At 44.8% G+C, this 22,053-nt stretch overlaps 1 long non-coding RNA gene across 1 annotated transcript; it reads right to left on the bottom strand.

Moving 5' to 3' along the window:
- Positions 1-1,720: 1,720 nt before the first annotated feature.
- LOC117365147 lies at positions 1,721-22,047 on the bottom strand. Its single transcript, XR_004540363.1, has 3 exons — positions 21,887-22,047; positions 20,317-20,492; positions 1,721-3,296 (listed from the first exon to the last, which is right to left on the bottom strand). It is a non-coding gene; the product is annotated as an uncharacterized LOC117365147 (long non-coding RNA).
- Between the last annotated feature and the right edge of the window lie 6 nt (positions 22,048-22,053).

Genomic DNA, 22,053 nt, shown 5'->3' with positions numbered 1-22,053 from the left:
ATGGGGGAAGCCACTGCTTGCCCTGGATTGGTAGCATGGAATGTTGTGACTACTTCAAATTCTGGAATCTTTTGTTACACTTTGGGATTCCAGAATCTTGCTGTTCTTTAGGATTCTGAATGGAATGTTGCTACTCTTTGGGTTTTGGCCAGGTACTAGTGACCTGGATTGGCCACCGTGAGAACGGGCTATTGGGCTTGATGGACCATTGGTCTGACCCAGTAAGGCTAGTCTTAATTATGCAAGAAAAGAATGCTGCACTGGCCTCACATGTGCCTCCTGCTCAGGGATATAGAGCCCACAGGGACAGGGAGAAATTTGTCCTTCTCCTAGGACAAGCAGGATGAGTCAGCCACACATGGGTGTTGTCCCAACAGCTCCCAATTTGCGGATAAGCTCTCCAATAGCTCAGATTTATTTATTATTTTTTTTTTCTCTGAGCACGTGCAGTGCCCGGGCCCTACCCATTTCCCCCTGCTTCCCCCTAATCCCCAATCTGTAGTTTCCGCCCGTTCCCATCGGTCATTCTCTCTAACTGCAACACATAAAGCAGAGAAAAAACCAGCAATGACCAGATTTTCCCTTTCTTGCTGCTATGAGAAAAGTGCTTAGCACGTCTGTCTGTCTAGCTCTAGAATTAATCCAATGAATCTTGAGACCTACTTGTGGGAAAGGGCTCCAGGGATGAAGGGTGTGGGTTCTCTTTAGCAGCCCTGTGAATGAGTTTAACTCTTTTACCTAAAGGGTACACGAATAAAGACTCTGGGGATTATATTTTTGCAAAACCAGCCCAAGAGGGAGTGAATCTCCCAGCAAAGCTAAAATCAGAAGGGTTTGTGAAATGATTAAATGTGCCTGTAGGTAGGCGGGTGTCCATGTTGCTTTCCATGACAAAAAAAGGTATGCAAAATAAATCATATATATCACATACAAGAGCCAGCCTCATGCCTTAATGGCATGTACATGTAAGATTGCCAGCTGGCTTCAGTTCTTCAGAACAGGTTCATCCTGTCCTGGTCATAGCGTACTCTGAAGTTCTGGTTTGTCCTGTGAATTCCAGAAAAAGGGGGGGGGGTGAGGGGGAGGTGTTCCCTGTTCACTCTGTCACAGTGGGGAGTTTCCCTCTCCCTTGAGTCTTCCACAGCTAAGGCTTGACTTTGGATTAAACCCAAATTTAAAATAGGGCCTTATGAAACATAAGGACAGTATGCAAATCTATACACTAAAACCAAGACTGGAAATCTGGAGCCAGTTGGTAATCTCTGCAATATAGATGACCTTGGGTTTATATATAGAATGGAGTCAGTTGATAATCCCTGCAATATAGGTGACCTGGAGCCAGTTGATAATATATAGATGAGCCAATTGGTAATCCCTGCAATATAGGTGACCTGGAACCAGTTGATAATATATAGACTGGAGCCAGTTGGTAATCCCTGCAATATAGGTGACCTGGAGCCAGTTGATAATATATAGACGAGCCAGTTGGTAATCCCTGCAATATAGGTGACCTGGAACCAGTTGATAATATATAGACTGGAGCCAGTTGGTAATCCCTGCAATATAGATGACCTGGGGTTTAGATATAGACTGGAGCCAGTTGGTAATCCCTGCAACATAGATGACCTGGGGCTTATTCTTAGCTGGGCTGGTCCAACCAGGTTGCCACCTAAGGCAGCAATTTCTTAGGGGGCAACAAAAGTAGCTGCAATCAGAGCAAAACAAGAGTTCCTGAAAGGCACACAAGGAACAATCAGTGTCTACTTAAACTGCATTTTGTAGGATGGTTGTACAATTGTTGAGTTTAATGATCAAAATTGTAGGAGACCTTCAAGCTAGGTCCTGAAAAATAACTGAGGAGGGGGTGCAATGATGCGGGATTGCTTAGGGTACCCGCCACCCTCGGATTCCTTGCTAAGTTGATGATACTACAGAAACAGCATTTGCAGGATCCCGGGGAGGGAAGAAGCTCCACTTCTTGCCCAGAGGTAGCACCTAACAATCAGATTTCAGGACCATGGTTGCAGGGTTCTGCTGGAAGCCCTGGTGAGTTCCTCCCGACAGAGGACTATCATTGCAGTGATTTGCTAGAGAAGTGGAGATGCATCAAACAGAAGAAAAAGCCAGTTCAGGAACAAAGTGGAGATGCATCAAACAGAAGAAAAAGCCAGTTCAGGAACAAAGGCAGATGTCATTGCGGCCCACTAGATATGAGTTCTGTTTGAGATGGAAGCCTACAGAAGCAGATGATAATTGCTAGGCTAAAAAACTAAGGGCCGATATTCAGCCCACAGTGGTCAATAGTTTTTAAGCTTCTTAGACCAGATATTCAATGCCGGGCCACGTCTGGGTTCTGCTGTTGAATACCTGGGGTCAACACAGTCAAAGTTAAGATGATGTTTAAGCTGTCCAATTTTTATTCATTTGACTAGTTAATTGGCTCCGCCCAATTTCTGCCCCAGATCCAATGGTGTAACAACGGTAAGAGGCGACTGTGCCAGCGGCACCCTCCTCTCTTACCCCGTTCCTTCCGCACCCCCCCAACACACTCATGCCATCCCTTCCCACCGCCAAACCTCTTTAAATCTTCCCCAGCGCAAGAGCTTCTCCAGCCTGCTATTCGCACCGGCACTGGCTTTCTCTCTGACATCACTTCCTGGTCCCATGACCCAGAAGTAATTCAGAGAGAGTCGGGCCGGTACAAGCAGCAGGCCAGAGTAGTTGCTCGCACTGGCGAAGATTGAAAGTAGTATGGAGGGGCAAGGAAGGGAGGGCACGAGCATGGAAAGAGGAGGGGGGCAGAGAGGTGATAACGCCCCCACCTAGAATGGTCCGCCCCTCCCCTTGCTACGCCACAGCCCAGAACACCTTGACATTAAATGGACAGAGCCAAAGCAGGTAATATTCAGCAGCACTACCCATTTAAGTCCTGCTGAATAGGTGGATGGCCACTTCAATGGGGGTTTAACCAGGCAAGAGACTCGCCTGCCTGGTTACACCTTTTTTGAACATTGATCCGTAAGAAGCAACTATACCTACAAATTTCATTTTTTTCTCCGGTGTTTGAAGATGTGGTTAAAGGAAAGGGACCTTTGTACAAGAACTTGTAATAAGGCTATTCTTTTCTTCTTTCAAGGAACCGATGCCAAGCGCTGGCCCTTTGACAACCCCAGAAGTGTTTTCTAGCTCTGCGTGAACTGCTTGCATTGTTTTTACCAGGATAGGACCTCCAGCAGCTCCCAGGATCTCTTGTGTTACCTCCTGCATGCATCCGGCAATCTGCCTTTACACCTTACCTGGAGAGACAAAAGAGTCTTTCTTTGTAACTGCATAAGTGTAGCAGTGCATGCATGTATATGCGTATCTTGTGCAGGTGGTTATAATTTATTGTGGTTTATATGGGCTTCTATAATAGTGTTACGAGACAAAAGCTACCGTATATGAGCTTTAGTGATGGTGTTACAATATAATACAGATTTTATGCTGCTTAACAAAGGAATAAGCAGAGGATTTCCCAAAACCATCTCAATAATGGCCTATGTACTTCCCTATTAGGAATTTATGCAAACCTTGTTGTTGTTTTTTTAAACCCCGCTAAGCTAACTGATTTCACCACATTCTCCGGCACCGAATTACACGTTGTGTGAAGAAATATTTTTTACCGGTTTGTTTTAAATCTACTACTTAGTAGCTTCATCGCATGCCTCCTAGTCCTAGTATTTTTGGAAAGAGTGAACAAGCAATTCATACTTCACTCAGTATTTTATAGACCTTTATCGTATCACCCCTGTATAGTAACACCATTACTAAAGCTCATACATCATAGCTCATGTTTTACTACTTGGGATCTAGCTAGGTACTTGTGACCTGGGTTGGCCACTTTTATAAACAGGATACTAGACTTGATGGACCTTCAGTCTGTCCCCTTATGGCCGCTCTTATGTGAGCCAAATATAGAATAATCAAGCCATTGTGACATCACTGATAAGATTGGCTTCTAGGCATTAGTGGAATGAGGCATTATGACATCACAATCTCAGCTCTGGAATGTTGATAGTCTTTGGGATTCAGCCAGGTATTTGTGACCTGGGTTGGCTACTGTTGGAAACAGGATACTGTTGGCTTGATGGACCTTCGGTCTGTCCCAGTAGGCAAATTTTATGTTCTTATGTTATCTATACATGTGCTTCAGATAGTGTTCATTGATGCTTTTGGGCATCATGGTACAGTGCATTTGCATATCCTTTACTGAATACACAATATTACTGCTATCTTCAACCTATATATACATTACAGAATACTATAAATACATTCATCTTACATATTTATAACATGTTACATTCTTTTATGTATATACAATACTAGTATTTTAGCCCGTTACATTAACGGGTGCTAGAATATGTCTGTGTGTTTTTATTTCTGTCTCTCTCTCCCTCCCGCAGTCTGTCTCTCTCCCTGGCCCCCTTTGTCTGTCTCTTTCTGTGTCTCTCCCTGCCCCTGTGTCTTTCTTCTTTTCATTCTATCTGTCTCTCTCCCTGCCTCCTATGCAGCAGCATGTCTCTCCCACCACTTCCCTGTGCAGCAGCCACAGCAGGATTCCCTCCGCCTCCCCCTCCATTTCCCTCCCCCCACACCACTTCCCTGTGCAGCAGCAGCGTTTCCCCTACCCCCTTTCCCTTCCCGCGGTCTGGCCGGCTCCCTTAATCCCTTACCCCCCACCCTTCCCGCGGTCCCGACTAACCTTCCGATTCCAGCAGCATCTGCAGCACTCTACACACTGCTGCTTCAGGGCCTTCAGTAGAAGGTCTTTATCCCCTTCTTGAATTTCCTGATGACCCTTCAAGCAGACAGACCCTATGCAGTTATTACAAAATACAGCAGCCCGTCTCATATTTAGGAAAAAGCGTTTTGAACATGTGTCCTCTTTATTCAAAGAGCTTAACTGGCTTCTGATTCAAGATAGATACACTTCAAAATTTCCTGTTTGGCTTTTAAGGTCTATCATGGGATGATACCAGAGGAGCTAGTCTCATGTCTGAATTTTTTTCCCAGTAATTTATCACTAAGACAATGTCAGAGACTTACTTTAATGCTTCTCTTGTTTAAGACTATTCGCTTTAAATGGACTAGAACATAAGACTAGCCTTACTGGGTCAGGCCAAAGGTGCATCAAGCCCAGTAGCCCTTTCCAATCCAGGTCACTAATAACTGGCCAAAACCCAAAGAGTATCAACATTCCATGCTACCGATCCAGGGCAAGCAGTGGCTTCCCCCATGTATTTCTCAATAACAGACTATGGACTTTTCCTCCAGGAAATTGTCCAAACCTTTCTTAAAACCAGCTACGCTATCTGCTCTTATCACAACCTCTGGCAATGCGTTCCAGAGCTTAACTATTCACTGAGTGAAAAAAAATGTCCTCCTATTGGTTTTAAAAGTATTTCTCTGTAACTTCATTGAGTGTCCCCTAATCTTTGTAATTTTGGATGGAGTGGGGATAGGTTTAGAACAAACGCCAGGAAGTTCTTTTTCACACAGAGGGTGGTGGATGCATGGAACGCGCTACCAGAAGAAGTGATAAGCAGGAGCACGCTACAGGGCTTCAAAGAAGGTTTGGATAGGTACCTAGAGGACAAAGGGATTGAGGGGTACAGATAGGAGTAGAGGTAGGTTATAAGGATAGGATTAGAGGTAAGTTACAAAATTAGTCTGGGACCACTGTTCAGGCGATAGGCCTGATGGGCCGCCGCGTGAGTGGACCGCTGAGCAGGATGGACCTCTGGTCTGTCCCAGCGGAGGCACCTTCTTATGTTCTTATGTACCCATTCTACTCCACTCAGGATTTTGTAGACTTCAGTCATATCTCCCCTCAGCCATCTCTTTTCCAAGCTGAAGAACCCCAACTTTTTAAGTCTTTCCTCATACGAGAGGAGGTCCATACCCTTTATCATCTTGGTTGCTCTTCTTTGAACCTTTTCTAGTGCCGCTATATCTTTCTTGAGATAAGGAGACCAGAACTGAATGCAATACTCCAGGCGAGGTCGCACCATGAAACAATACAGAGGCATTATAACATTCTTAGTCTTGTTAACTATTTTCCTCTTTTCAAGTAGCTTCCATCTGGAATGCAATCCTAGTGGAGATCCGGAGCCTCAGTCCGCATAGGGCCCCTTTCACAAAGTCAGGGCAGAAATGCTGCTGCAATAAATGCACCGAAACCCATAGGAACTGAATGAGTTTCAGTGTATTTACCGCGGCAGTATCACTACTGTGGCTTTGTAAAAAGGGCCCATAGGGCGCAGCTCAGCACCCTGAGGTTGTGGGTTCAAACCCATACTGCTTCTTGCGACACTGGGCAAGTCACTTAATCTCCCCCCATTGCCACAAGTACGTTAGATAGATAGTGAGCCCACTGGGACAGATAAGGAAAAATGTTTGAGTACCTGAATGTAAACCGCTTAGACCAGTGGTTCCCAACCCTGTCCTGGAGGAACACCAGGCCAATTGGGTTTTCAGGCTAGCCCTAATGAATATGCATGAAGTAAATTTGCATGCCTATCATTTCCATCATATGCAAATCTCTCTCATGCATATTCATTAGGGCTAGCCTGAAAACCCGATTGGCCTGGTGTTCCTCCAGGACAGGGTTGGGAATCACTGGCTTAGACAACCCTCCATTGATAGGTAGCATATAAATAACTTAAATTAAAAAACAAAAACCCCAGAATAGACTTATGGAAATATAAATGATTGAACTATCATATCATTGCCTACAATGACTGATGGATTGATTTTAACTAATTTATATTCCATTAATTTGACCAATAGTTGATACAAGTTACTTTCCACTTAAGAGAAGTCAGGGACATATCTGACAGCAGGAGAAATAAAAGCCCATCAAATCATGTCTAATAAATGAATGTTGATAGAGCATCATCAACCTAGAACATTAAATATTAAAGACCGATTTTGTTGTGTAAATATATGCATAAGTTGGACCATCATCAACAGAGGACTCAAAGCAAAAGCTTTTTGGCAGAAGGGGTTGAGGGGGGGGGGGGTGATGCTGTATTGAGTTAGTTTTATGCAGTTGATGGATTTATGCAGATCGTTTTATTTTTAAAATATGTGACATATGCTGTAATCCAAGAAATGATATTAAAATGGACGGTGGATCTCTTATCGAAGTAGACATTCACATTTCCCAAGATGGCGTATTACATTACATTACATTACATTAGTGATTTTTATTCCGCTTGTACCTTGCGGTTCAAAGCGGATTACATAAGAAGAGAACTGGACATTTCCAGGATGGTACATGACAATAGAGAATACAGTTTGAGGATAGAGACTTAATAACAGAATGATAGTAAAGACTTAATAACATCGGAAGATGTTTTGGACGGCAGTGTTTTGGTTTCTTAGGGGATGGGGTGAGGGAGGTTAGGTAGATTGTATATGCTTTTTGAACAGCAGTGTTTTGATTTCTTTACGGAATGTCTTGAGGTCTGATGTTGTGGTTAACAATCTGGTGATGGAAGGTTCGAGTTTTGCAGCATGTGTTGCCAGGAGGCTATCATAAAGCTTTTTGCGGTGAGTACCCTTGAGTGGTGGGTATGTGAATGATGTCAGTGTTCTTCTTGTTCTGGTTGGAAGGTTACGGTTTAGGCGGTCATTTAGGTAGGTGGGTGCAGTACCGTTAATTACTTTGAAGAGTAGACAGTATAGTTTGAATTGAATTCTGGCTCGAATCGGTAGCCAGTGTGAGTCTAGGTAGGCATTGGTGATGTGGTCAAATTTTCCAAGTGAGTAAATTAGTCTAAGGGCTGTGTTCTGAACAGTTTGAAGTTTTTTGATCATGTTTGTGGGGCATGGTAGATAAAGGATATTGCAGTAGTCCACGAGACCTAGTACCAGGGATTGTACAATTATCCTGTAGTGTTCTTTGTCAAAGAATTTCCTTATTTTTCTTAAGTTGCGCATTGTGAAGAATGCTTTTTGGGTAGTTTTGTTGATTTGGGTCTGCATAGTGCAGCATCTGTCTATCAGCACTCCCAAGATTCTGAGTGAGGTCTGGATTGGGTATTTGGTTGCTTTAATTTCTAGGTCTGTTATGGATGGGTTTTTGTCCGTTTCAAGCATTAGGAATTTGGTTTTGTCCGAGTTTAGTTTCAGTTTGTGGTTTGTCATCCATTTTTCTACTTCTTCCAGAATTATTTCCAGGTGTCCTGTTGAGGTGTGGTCTTGGATTTCAAAGGGGAGGAGAATAGTTATGTCATCTGCGTAGCTGAATGATGTTACATTTAGGTTGTCTAAAGTGGTGCCGAGGGAGGAGATGAAGAGATTGAATAGAATGGGCGATAGTGGTGACCCCTGCGGGACTCCGCATGGATTTGACCATGGGTTAGATTTCGTGTTGGATTTCGTGTTGTTTGTCTTAACTCTGTACGTTCTTGTTTTAAGGAATCCTTGGAACCAATTGTAAACCACCCCTGAGATCCCGATTGCATCAAGTATCTGGAGTAATATGGTGTGATCGACTAGATCGAAGGCGGCGGAAAGATCTAGTTGGATAATTAGGATCCTGTGTCCTTTACTGAGGTGTTGTCGGGCTATGTCTAGTAGTGTTGCTAGTAGTGTTTCCGTGCTGTGGTGAGATCTAAATCCTGATTGAGAGGAGTGAAGTATATTATGGTCAAATAGGTAGTTGGTGAGGTATTGAGCCACAAGTCCTTCAATCAGTTTGACATATAATGGGATCGAAGCGATAGGTCTGTAGTTGGTAGGAGCGTCTATAGGGCCTTTTTGATCTTTCAGTAGGGGTGTGATTATGATCTCTCCAAGATCTTGTGGGAATTGACCTTCTATGAGAGTGCTTTGAATCCATTGCATGAGGTTGGTTTTGAATTTAAGGGAGGCATTTGTAAGCAGATACGATGGGCAGTAGTTCAAGTCGCATGAGGAGTGGCTGTATTTTTTGTATAGTCGGTTCAAATCAGACCATTGTAGGGTTGGGAATGTGGTCCATGTTCTGTCTGCAGATATGGCTTCTTCCGTTGTGGGGGTTATTATCTCGTAGAGTTTGGTGGTTGAGTTGTTGAAGGTATTTCTGATTGTAGTGATCTTGTGTTTGAAGTGGTCTGCTAGTTGAGAAGCTGTTGGTGGTTTATTGCCTTGAGTGGCAAGGAATGGGTTTGTGTCCGTAAGTTTTTTTACTAAGTTGAAGAGTGTTTTTGTGTCAGAGGTGTTTGTGCCAATTAGTTTAGAGTAGTATGTTTTGCGCTTTTCTTTAAGTTTGATGTTGTATAGTTTGATTTGGGTTCTCCAAGCGGATTTGGTTTGATCATTTTTCTTTTTTCTCCAAGATCTTTCAAGTTGTCTGCAATGCCTTTTTTGGAGGAGGAGTTCGGAGTCGAACCACTTGTCTGAGGATCTGCAGGTTCTATGTTTGGTTTTTTCAGGGGCTAGCTCGTTCAAGGTTGTTTCACTTAGGATGCGCCAGTGATTTACGAAGTCAGTTGGGTCGATGGGGGCGATTATAGGATCAACTTTATCCCAGAATGTGGCAGGCTCAATTTTCTGTCTAGATTTGAAGGTTGTTTTTTGTGGCTTGGGTTTTGTGTTATTTTGAGGCCAGTTGATGGTGAAAGTGTATTTGTGGTGGTCTGACCAAAGAGAGGGATGCCAGGTACCATTGGTGATATGAATTTTTGGGATGTGGAGGTTATGAGACGTGAATGCTGCTATATCAAGTTGGTGGCCTTTTTCGTGCGTGGGTTCAGGATTGAGGATCTGGTAGGATAGGGCGTCGAGGTATGAGAGTATATCGTCTACTTGTTTGGATGTGTGGTCCTCGAGGTGGAGATTGATGTCTCCTAGGAGCAAATTGTATGTGGAGGTTAGAGAGTTCTGGAATATGAATTCTTCGAGTTCAAGTTTTGAAGTGTTCCATTTTCCTGGAGTGATGTAGCATAGTAGACAGTTCAAGGTGTCTGTGAGTGTATTGTCGGAGAGTTGGCATGCAAGAAGGTCTAAGTGAGGGGTTGAGTGTTTGTGTAGAACTTTTAGGTTGAGGTTGTTTTGTACTAGAATAGCTAGTCCTCCCCCTCGTTTGTTTTCTCGACAAACCAGCTCTAATTTGTACCCTTTGGGGCAGAATTCGGTTATGCATGGGTCCGAATTGGATGTTAGCCAGGTTTCGGCTAGGAAGAGACAGCTTAGTTGTTCTTCAGTCAGCCAGTCTTTAATTAGGTTTGCTTTTGGGCTAATTGATCTTATATTCATGTAGGCACAGGTTAACGAGGTATATTTTGTGTTGGAATTAGGATTGCAATTAAGGTAGAGGATATTTTTTGGTGGTGTGAGTTGTTTTTGAGTAGTAGTCTTGTGCTTTGGTGGAGGTCTTTTTCCCCAGGTGGTGGGAATGTGGTCTTGGCTGGTCAGTGGGCAGGATGTTAGGGTTCTCGTGGTGTGGATTTTTCTGGGTGGTTGTGGTTGTCTGTAGGTTGTTGTCAGAATTGGGATGGGTGATAGGTGATATCCTGTGGTTTGCCAGTTGGAAATGAGTAGTGAAAGTATTAGGATGGCAAGTGTGGTTTTGTATATGTAATTTTCCATTTTGTTTGTGGAGTGGCTTGAGTGGCCTGTTTGCAGGTCCGATGCTCTCCTTCTCGGCGGCGTGGGCTGGCTCCCGCTGCTGGAGTTCCCGAAGCAAAATTAAGAAAGTAAAAAAATAACTATAAAATAACTGAAAAAAGTCTCCTCTCCCGTCTGGCAATGGGGAGGAGGCGGATCGGGGCTTGAGTGGCCTGTTTGCAGGTCCGATGCTCTCCTTCTCTGGCGGCGTGGGCTGGCTCCCGCTGCTGGAGTTCCCGAAGCAAAATCAAGAAAGTAAAAAAAGTAAAAATAAATAAATAAATAAATAAATAAATAAATAACTGTAAAATAACTGAAAAAAGTCTCCTCTCCCGTCTGGCAATGGGGGGGAGGCGGATCGGGGCTTGAGTGGTCTATAACAAGGTATAACAAGGTATACCAACTAATAAGAATGGCACGGTATATTGCCAGCGAGGTATACTGAATAACTGTTAAGAATATCAAGGGATACTGCAAGCAAGGCAGATCGCCGGTGTGGGGCTCTAAAATCAAGGAGACCCCGCTGGTTTCGGGGGAGGGGCGGACTGCCTCACGCTCCCCTGCAGGATCGGGCTCCTCTCTCTGCTTTTCCTGCCTTCCTGCTGTTCAGAGTGCAGGCAAGGCAGATCGCCGGTGTGGGGCTCTAAAATCAAGGAAACCCCGCTGGTTTCGGGGGAGGGGCGGACTGCCTCACACTCCCCTGCAGGATTGGGCTCCTCTCTCTGCTTTTCCTGCCTTCCTGCTGTTCAGAGTGCAGGCAAGGCAGATCGCCGGTGTGGGGCTCTAAAATCAAGGAGACCCCGCTGGTTTCGGGGGAGGGGCGGACTGCCTCACACTCCCCTGCAGGATTGGGCTCCTCTCTCTGCTTTTCCTGCCTTCCTGCTGTTCAGAGTGCAGGCAAGGCAGATCGCCGGTATGGGGCTCTAAAATCAAGGAGACCCCGCTGGTTTCGGGGGAGGGGCGGACTGCCTCACGCTCCCCTGCAGGATCGGGCTCCTCTCTCTGCTTTTCCTGCCTTCCTGCTGTTCAGAGTGCAGGCAAGGCAGATCGCCGGTGTGGGGCTCTAAAATCAAGGAGACCCCGCTGGTTTCGGGGGAGGGGCGGACTGCCTCACACTCCCCTGCAGGATTGGGCTCCTCTCTCTGCTTTTCCTGCCTTCCTGCTGTTCAGAGTGCAGGCAAGGCAGATCGCCGGTGTGGGGCTCTAAAATCAAGGAGACCCCGCTGGTTTCGGGGGTATTACAGTTCATAAATTAAGAAGAAAGTACTTTTTTTCTACTTTCGTTGTCTGAGTAATGCTTTGGTCCTCTAGTGACTCTCTCTTTTCCTCTTTTTTTTCTGGGTACTTTTACAAACTCTCTCCAGAGTCTCTCTCTGTTTCACTATCCATCCTTTCTTGCATCTCCATTATGTCCCTATCCTCCGCCCATGGTCAGCATCTCTACTCTGTGTCTCTGCCCCTCCCCTCGTGTCCAGTATTGTCCCTCTGTGTTCATGTCCCTATGCTTCCTCCATGGGCCAGCACCCCTTCTAGGTCCCTGCTTTTTTCCTCTCTTTCCTTCCTCCTGTACCATCCATAGTGTGGCATCTCTCTCTACCTCCCTCCAGTAGTCTAGCATCTCTACCCCTCTCTCACATGGTCCTGTCTCTTTCTCCCCCCCCCCCCAGTCCAGCAAGTGCCCCTTCTCTTCTCCCTCCCCTTTGGTCCAGATCTCTCTCTCTCTCTCATCTGCGCTCCACTCCCCAGTCCAGCATCTTTTTGTTTTCTTCCCTGATCTCTTTAGTCCAGGTCTCTCTCTCTGTCTCTCATCTGCGCTCCACTCCCCAATCCAGCATATTTTTGTTTTCTTCCCTGATCCCTTTACTCCAGGTCTTCTCTTCCATCTGCCCCCCCCCAGGGTAAGCATTACTGCCCCACTCTTCTCATTTTTGATCAATTTCTCTCTCCTCCCCCAGCATCTCTCCTGCCCTCCATCTCTCTGACTTCTCTTCAGTCCAGCAGCTGGTGGCCAGCAGTGGGAGAACAGCTCTGAAAATTGGCTGTCTCTGGCTGGCACGTCATGCCTCTCTGATGCAACTTTTTGTCAGCAGAATGCAGCATAAAAATGGCCCCACCAGCTGGAGTGGGTTGAGGAGGGATGGGTGAAATGATGCCGGGCAGGTTGGGAGGAGGAGACAGAAAAAAAAAGGTATGGTTGCCAGACCTTCAGCCTCGACCATTGGGTAGCCCTAGGCATTTGTTGGATTCACTGCCCCTGTGTATTTTAAATCAGCTTAACACACGTGACAACTTCCCTATTAAAACAAATGTGTGAAACTAACCTCCCGAAAATAAGAAAAAAAAAAATAATTGTGGAACAAATGAAAACTAACAGAATTTCTCTTGATTGTGGACACCCCTAGTCCCCCCCAAAAAAAATGCAACCAGGAGACTAGGAAAATGAGGCAGAAAGATATAAAAATTCTCAGAACTGTTCTAATGCCACTGGCTTGATCCAACAGCACATCTTAATACACTGCTTACAGATTTTTATGCTTATGAACTCCAGAACTGCAAGCACTAAGGTGAGGCCTAGCCATAAACTTGAAAGATTGGGACCATAATCAATATGTCCTGGCTTAGGAATGAAGTTCATTGTTATTCTTTGAATGCACAAAATTAACCTACGTGGAAGCACTGCCCCTGAAGAGTGGACGACTCGTGGGAACAGTGACGGCTGTAAACCGTTCTTGAATGGACTGGCTCAGAAAAATAGTTATTCATTTACAAAAGATTTATATACTAACATCAAATGGCCTATTACCTCTCAGCCACCAACTCAAATCCCAGCCCAGATGGCCTGTGTGAAATGAACTTTGAGTGGTCCAACTCCACTTCCAGGGTCCGTAGCAGAAGCATTCACACCACTGCAATGAATAAATCTTATTCTCATCATTTGTACGGCGCCTGCCAGATACCTGCAGCAGGGATAGATTCTTCAGACTGTGGGGAACCACAAGTACTAGGGGGTCACTCGGAGAAATTGAAAGGGGACAGGTTTAGAACAAATGCTAGGAAGTTCTTTTTTACCCAGAGGGTGGTGGACACATGGAACGCGCTTCTGGAGGATGGGATAGGCCAGAGCACATTACAGGGGTTCAAGGAAGGTTTTGGTAGGTTCCTAAGGATAAGGGGATTGAGGGGTACAGATAGAACTAGAGGTAGGTTATAGAAATGGTCAGAAACCACTTCACAGGTCACAGACCTGATGGGCCGCCGCGGGAGCAGACCGCTGGGCGCGATGGACCTCTGGTCTGACCCAGTGGAGACAACTTCTTATGTTCTTAAGATTAATTTGCATTTTAGATTTTTAATTACTCCTCTTTCCAAACCCAAGCTCAAGGTGTAGTTAATGCTTGGGCACCCTAGTTATTTCCCTAGCAAGAAGGATTATAGTCTAAACCAGTGTGTCTCAAACTGTGTGCCACCAGAGATTCCAGAATTTAACTTTATTTTTAAAAATTCCCTTCATAAGTATACACTAGAATAGATGACATGTACATCGGGTACACACGAGTCTGTGAATGTTATGAGCGTCTGCATACGTATGGATACAACCCCCCAACAAGCAACATTCTTTGACATGATTGGTCCTTGAAAACTAATGGCAAGTAATTTTATTTAATTCAGTAGTTATCCTAACTTGAGCAACAAAGCAATCGAGGCTTTTTTTTTACTGTTTGGATCTTCTTATCTTTGCAAACTTGGATATTCAGCTCTGACAGAAATTAAATTTTTTAAGTTTCAAGTTTCAAGTTTATTATTTCTCTTGATTAATCGCTTAATCAAATTCTAAGCAATGAACAATTTAAAATACATTCAATAAAAGACAAAACAATACAAACTTTAAATAATAACATTGGGTAAATGACTAAAACATTATTCTCATTACACAAGATAGGGGTTTGAAATACAATTGATTAAAGAAAAGTAAAACAAAGGAAAAGTACAATAGGGAAATAAATAACAATAAAACGTAAAATAATAAAATCACTGGCCTTAAAATTGTTGAATTAAATATTAAAAGCATCATTAAAAAGAAATGTTTTTAGATTACTTTTAAATTTTCCTAAATCCTGCTCCTTTCGTAAGTAAATTGGGAGAGCGTTCCAAGTCTGTGGAGCAGTTACCGAAAAGATAAACTGCCGTCTAGTATTAATAATCTTAAGTGAAGGAATGGTCAATAAATTTTGCTCATTAGATCTTAAGGTTCTGCTTGGGTGATATGGTATCAATAGTATGTATATGAATGCTGGAGTCTTATAGAAAAAGAGACTTAAAAATAAGCAAACAAAGTTTGTATGTTATCCGATGGATAACTGGAAGCCAATGTGCATTTTTTAAAAAAGAGAATGTCTGCAGATGATGGATGATGAAATGCGCGTTTGCTTCTTGACTATCGAGCTGCATTTTAAGTTAATTTGCACTCGGAAACAGACACATCTTTGGCATTGATTAGCAATTCTATTCTATCTTCTTTCAAGTTTCACCGTCGTTACAATGACCTTACATAGCTTAAAGAAATTTAAATAAATAACTCTCAAATTTAGTTTTTTTTGTTGGTTTTGCAGTTTTATAATTTCAATTAGAATGTGCCACAAAAAAGATTTGCTCCGTTTAGCGTGCCGGAGCTAAAAAAAAGTTTGCGAGACACTGGTCTAAGCTGTACCTGAGGCAATGGATGGTGATTTACCTACAGTCACAGAGAGCATTAATAGGAGATGTAGGATTGGAACCCCAGAATTCTTGGTTCTCAGCCTGCAGCTCTCACCTGGTCAACTTCTCCATTACTAGTACACTTGAGAACGTATCATCTAGTCCAGTGGTTCCCAACCCTGTCCTGGAGGACCACCAGGCCAGTCGGGTTTTCAGGATAGCCCTAATGACTATGCATGGAGCAGATTTGCATGTCTGGAACCTCCATTATATGCAGAGCTCTCTCATGCATAGTCATTAGGGCTATCCTGAAAACCCGACTGGCCTAGTGGTCCTCCAGGAGAAGGTTGGGAACCACTGATCTAGTCAAGACAGAGAAACAAGATATATGACAAAAAAAACAAGTTAAGACGGCAAGACGGAAAATTTAAAGCAGGTGAAATTAAACTGAGGAGGAGCAGATTTTGCTTGAATGTCATTAGTTGTGACTATGAATAATTGAATTCCAAGGTTCTCACTCTTCTCTTCTGGTTTATACACTAGACCAGGGGTAGGCAATTCCGGTCCTCGAGAGACGGAGCCAGGTCAGGTTTTCAGGATATTCACAATAAATATGCATGAGATAGATTTGCATCTCAGGAGGCAGTGCATGCAAATCCATCTCATACATATTCATTCTGGAGATCCTCAAAACCTGACCTGGCTCTGGCTCTTGAGGACCAGAATTGTCTACCCCTGCACTAGACGTAGGGTTACCATATGGCTCCAGAAAAAGGAGGATGGATTGAGACATCTGGGTTTTACTTCCTTTGCTTACTTCCATGTCTCAATCCTGTCTGGAGCCTTACACTAGGGGCCTCCACCCCCACCATTCCCATCCCCGTAGATAACCACTGGAAACAATCCTGCATCATTCTTTAGTGTCTATCTCAACCTCAGTCCTTCTACACCAGCATTCTTCAATGCAAGGCTTGAGGGTCAGTGGCTGAGCCCATTCATACTCTGATTCTTATGTGAGCCAAGAATAGGATAATGAACCCATTGTGACATCACTGATGAGGTTGGCTCTTATTGGTAGAATGAAGCATTATGACATCACATTATCAGCTCTGGATACCAGAGACTGTCATTCTTAAGTGTCTATCTCAACCTCAATCCTTCTACACCAGCATTCTTCAATGCAAGGCTTTAGGGTCAGTGGTTGTGCCTATTCATACTCTGATTCTTCCCTCTCTCCTTAAAGAATGACATGGAGATGTTTTCCCACGGTTATCCGCGGGGATGGCAACGGTGATGAATTTTGTCACTGTGTCATTCTCTAAAATGTCTGTCCTCCAGTCCTTGAGGACCACAAACAGAACAGGTTTTCAGGATACTCCTAGTTAAGTATGCATGAGAATCATTTGTATGCAGATCTCACTCATGCATATTTATCACCGATATCCTTGGAAATGACCTGTTGGCATCCCTCACATTCTGGGAGTAAAGGCCAAGGTGCATCTGAATGGGAACAGGGTCAAATTTAAAATGTTAGCATCTTGGATAGACATAAGAGATTGTATAGCAGGGCTACTCAATTCTAGTTCCTGAGGTCCACAGGCAGGAAAAGTTTTCAGGATATCCACAAAGAATATGCACAAGAGAGATTTGCATACCAAGGAGGCAGTGCATGCAAATCTCTTTCATGCATATTGGTTTATATTTGAGTCTACTATCGTAGTTTTAAAAAAATATCCAAATTTAAGCCTACCAGGCTGTGGGGAATGGAGTTGCGGGTCAGAGGCAGACCTGACAAAGTAAGGCAGGGAGCTGATTCCTCCCGGCGATGACCTCAACGATCCTCCATGCTGTTTGCCAGCTGCCAGGAAGAGGGGGGAGTGAGAAATCAGCAGCGCAACCAGACTCTGAGCAGCCCTACCTTTGGTCCTGTCCCGGTTCTGCTAAATCAACTGGCAATAACGAAGCCAGACACCACAGGGACCTTCTTTCTTGCTAAATCGCTATATGCTCTGCCGGTCTCCATCCCGCCCCCTCTGGATGCCTGCTCTCTCCTGCTGCCAAGCAATGCCCTCCCGACACCCCCCCCCCAGCAGCGTGAGAGATGTCCAATCTTTCCCACTGCTGCTGTCAAGCAACCCCACCCCCCAGGGTGAAATGCCTACTCCCTCCTGCCAAAATCAAGTGAACCCCCAGCAGCGGGAGACATAACCACTCCCTCCCGCTGCCAAGCGATGCACCCCCACCACCACCATCCAGCAGCGGAAGAGATGCCCACTCCCTCCCGCCACCACACAAATCCCGCCACCCCTCCTATGCCTCAGACGACCTCCCGCTCCTTCCCCCTTACCTTACTTACAATGGCTGGCCGGAGGGATGCATACTCCCTCTGGCCTGCCTCTTCAAAATGGTGGGCATTCCCCTCCCCAGTACATCCTGGGATGTGGAGTGGGTATGTCTCCCGCTGCTGGGGCGGGGGTCACTTGACTTCAGCAGGAGGGAGTAGGCATCTCCCTCTGCTGCCGGGGGGTGGGAGGGTCACTTGACAGCAGCAGCAATGGGAGGGATTGGACATCTCTCATGCTGCAGGGGAGAGAGGGATGTCGGGGGGGGGGGGGCATTGCTTGGCAGCAGGAGAGAGCGGGCATCCAGAGGGGGCAGGATAGAGACTGGTAGAGCATATAGCAAATAGAAGTAGACCTCTCTGCTTCCCCCTATAATCACAAACTTCCATTTTTCTGCTCCAGGATCTACACTGCCAATCATTTGGAGTCAGACACCTTTCTGTTCTATTGGCGGAACAAGTTCCTGTATGCTTTCCCTCCACTTCCTCTACTTGGGAAAACTGCCCAACCCAGACTTTGCCAAGAAGCCACCATGATTCTCAAAACACCTCGGTGGTCGCATCAGTCATGGTTCCCTGTCCTCCTACAACTCAGTATTCAGGAACCCATCATGCTTCCAATCACTACAGCACTGCTGACACAGAATGTAGGCACTCTCCTCCACCCCAATCTGCATTCACTTGCCTTCACAGCATGGTATCTCTCTCCCAACCAATACATACCTCTATTGGCACCTGTGTTAGCCATCCTTGAAGACTCTAGAAAGCTTTCCATGCAACGCTCCTATCATTTCAAGTGGATTTGCTTCACAGTTTGGTGCGTTAATTCTTTGCTGGATCCAAGTATTTGCCCTCTTCCATCAGTACTGGACTATCTCCTGCACCTCTTCAACATGGGCTTGAAGACTTCATCCATCAGGGCTCATTTGAGTGCTATTAGTGTTTTTCATGCTCCATAGGATGGAAAGCCATTTTCTGCCCATCCTTTAATTTCCAAATTCATGAAAGGCTTTATCAACACTAGACCTGCAATCAAATCCCCTGCTGTGGCTTGGGACTAGAGAAAGACAAGGTGACAAAATTCATCACTGTTCCCGTCCCCGTGGATAACTGCAGGAAACCATCTTCATGTCATTCTTTAAGGAGAGAGGGAAGAATCAGAGTATGAATGGCCACAACCACTGACCCGCAAGCTTTGCTTTGAAGAATGCTGGTGTAGAAGGACCGAGGTTGAAATAGACACTAGAAAATGACATGGGATTATTTCCCGCGGGGATGGGAACGGTGATGAATTTTGTCACTGTGTCATTCTCTACTTAAGACCTTAATGTTGTCCTCTCTACCCTGATGGGGCCTCCTTTCGATCAACTCTCATCAGCAGCTCAAACTTCTTACTTGGAAGATGACCTTCCTCATCTCTCATATGTCTGCTCATTGGGTCATAGAAACATAGAACTTGAAGCCCTTGTGTCAGATTCTTCCTACACAATGTTTTTCCATGACAAGGTAGTTCTTTGCATTCAACCAAATTCCTCCTGAAGATTATTTTGGAATTTCATCTCAACCAAGCCAAACTCTCATCCAGTTGAAGCGGTGCTCCATACCTTGGACTGCAAGCATGCCCTTGCCAACTACCTAGATTGCACCAAAGCTCACAGAATCTCTACACAAATATTTCTGTCCATTGACCCAAACAAATGAGGAGCTCCCATCTCTAAAAGAACCAACTCAACGTGGCTAGCGGACTGTATCTCCTTTCCCATATGCCCAGACTGTACTCACACTGGAAGGCTGTGTTATAGCACACAAAGTCAGGCCATGGCAACTATAGTAGCTCATTTATGCTCCACTCTCATCAAGTTGATGTATCTGGCTTATATAGAACAAAAAAAATTTTTTTACAAGGAAGGGAATACCAATAGATTATCCAAGGTGATACAATTAATTCACCCTTTATGCCTTGTATCCAAAAAAAGGTTTCAATGCCAGTCTTTTAGCCCTCAGAGACGCCACCAGAAGATCACATTATCATATCTTCTGGCTTTACGCACCTGATCGTCATTGGGTCAATATATGGTGTGTATATCAATTTCTTATTTTTTTGAATTCATTTTTAAAACAATAAATAGTTTTAAAGAATATTTTATATAAGTTAAATACTTAGCTTAACTGGTGGTTGGTGGTTTACAAGGGATTAATGAGCCAACATGTTTCACCCGTAGAGGGGGTTTCCTCAGGGCTACTATCCCTTTTTAGTACCGATTCTTCACGACATGACCACCCAATCGAAGTTTAAAAAACATGTTGGCTCATTAATCCCTTGTAAACCACCAACCACCAGTTAAGCTAAGTATTTAACTTATATAAAATATTCTTTAAAACTATTTATTGTTTTAAAAATGAATTCAAAAAAATAAGAAATTGATATACACACCATATATTGACCCAATGACGATCAGGTGCGTAAAGCCAGAAGATATGATAATGTGATCTTCTGGTGGCGTCTCTGAGGGCTAAAAGACTGGCATTGAAATCTTTTTTGGATACAAGGCATAAAGGGTGGATTAATTGTATCACCTTGGATAATCTATTGCCACTCTCATCAAGGACATTTGCAAAGCAGCCACCTGATCTTCGATCCATACCTTCACATCCCACTATTGTTTGGAAAAGTGTTCCAGCCAGGATAGTTCAGCCAAGCCGTGCTTCAGCATTTGTTCTCCACTTAGAAGCCACTCTCCCTCATACCCTCTGGGTTTCACCATGCTCTTGATTCTGGCAGCTAGGGAGTCCCACGGTTGAGAAGATCTGTCTACTTGTCCTAGGATAAAGCACAATTACCTGTAAATGTTATTATCTGAGATAAGCAGGCAGATATTCTCACAACCCGTCCACCTCCCCGGATTGGCTTCTTAGCTTGTTAATAAACTGAGAAGCCTGTTGTCTGACGCATATGACAGTGGTTCTTAACCTTGTTGGAGGTACTGAACCCCACCAGTTTCATATGCGTGTTCACCGAACCCTTCTTTATTCCCTTAGTTTTGCCGGAGCTAGACTAGAATTACTCAACTTGGCATTGCAAATCATGCAATTAGGACGCTGACTCCCATCACGTTCCGTTATACATGTGAATCCATATTGTACATATTCGTCCGACCACTTTTGTATTTTGCTCGACCTAGTTAGTAAGGGATTAAAATATTAAGATAGGTATCACACGACGTACCATCACAACAGTTACAATTCGACTACTGTGCGCATCAAATCCCCTGCAGCACAGATAGGCCAAGCGATGTTGCGTGATCACCTGCAGCCAATTATGGACAAGCGGGGCGTATCATCACGAATCATAAGCGCTTCGGTCATGTTCAATCATCTATCAGTTAAATCACAAATTTTGATCAGGAATTGATTGATGTATATATAAGGCGTTAGTTACAGATTGATAGATCAAGAAACCGAGTACACGATCAGTCTTGATCAAAATCACTGAATAACATAGATGATTGAACGTGACCGAAACGCTATATGAGTCGGAGGTGTGTTTTGACCTCCGCCGAACCCGCGAGACTGACTCACCGAACCCTGGGGTTCGGTCGAACCCAGGTTAAGAACCACTGGCATATGAGGTGCGAGGAGTCTCAAAAACCCTGAAAGTGAAGCCACCTTTTGACCATCCATGCCCGGGGAGGGTTACCAGATATCTGGGAAATCCCAGATATGTCCTCTTTTTTAAAGAGGACTGTCTGATTGCCCGGCAGGGATTTCCAAAACCTGGCAGTTCCTCCAGGTTTTGGAAGACCCCCAAGCTCAGGGCCACGTCTGGAGGGCCTTTGCGCGTGTGCGGACATCAACACGATGATGTCTCGTGCATGCGCGTGATGTCATTGCATCATCGTATGGGGTTCATGTGGGGGGCAGGGCCATGGTGTCCTTTTCTTTCATAAGAGGAACTCTGGTAACCCTAGGCGGGGTTGATGCCACCCACCTGTGAGAATATCTGCCTGCTGTCCTCGGATAACACCTGTTACAGGTAAGTAACTGTGCTGTCTCAGTGCCTGCAGCATGCAGTCCCTAGGAACCAGACCTGTGGGTGCTTGAGCACCCCCAATATTGAGCAAACCCACTGACTGTGCCCAGAGAAGGGTCATTTCTCTTGGGTTTAGCACCCCGTGTCATTTTGAAAAGTTGGCTCCTCCCGTGCAGTCCACTTACTTAACAAGACATACCGAGAGTCGGGGACCGATACCGGGCGTGCATTCCTCTCCCCTCTTCCCGCAGCCCTTCCCACGAGAGTGGGCGGGGCCGTCGGTCCCAGCCCGGAGCGCGCCAAGAACCAGCAGCTACAGGTCCGGGCGCTGTTAGCGCGCGCGCACCCTCCT

This window comes from Geotrypetes seraphini, chromosome 8 (assembly GCF_902459505.1).
Source record: "Geotrypetes seraphini chromosome 8, aGeoSer1.1, whole genome shotgun sequence".
Classification (NCBI taxonomy): Eukaryota; Metazoa; Chordata; class Amphibia; order Gymnophiona; family Dermophiidae; genus Geotrypetes; species Geotrypetes seraphini.
Note: the sequence above shows the minus strand (reverse complement) of the source record. Positions and strands in the feature narration are given on the sequence as shown.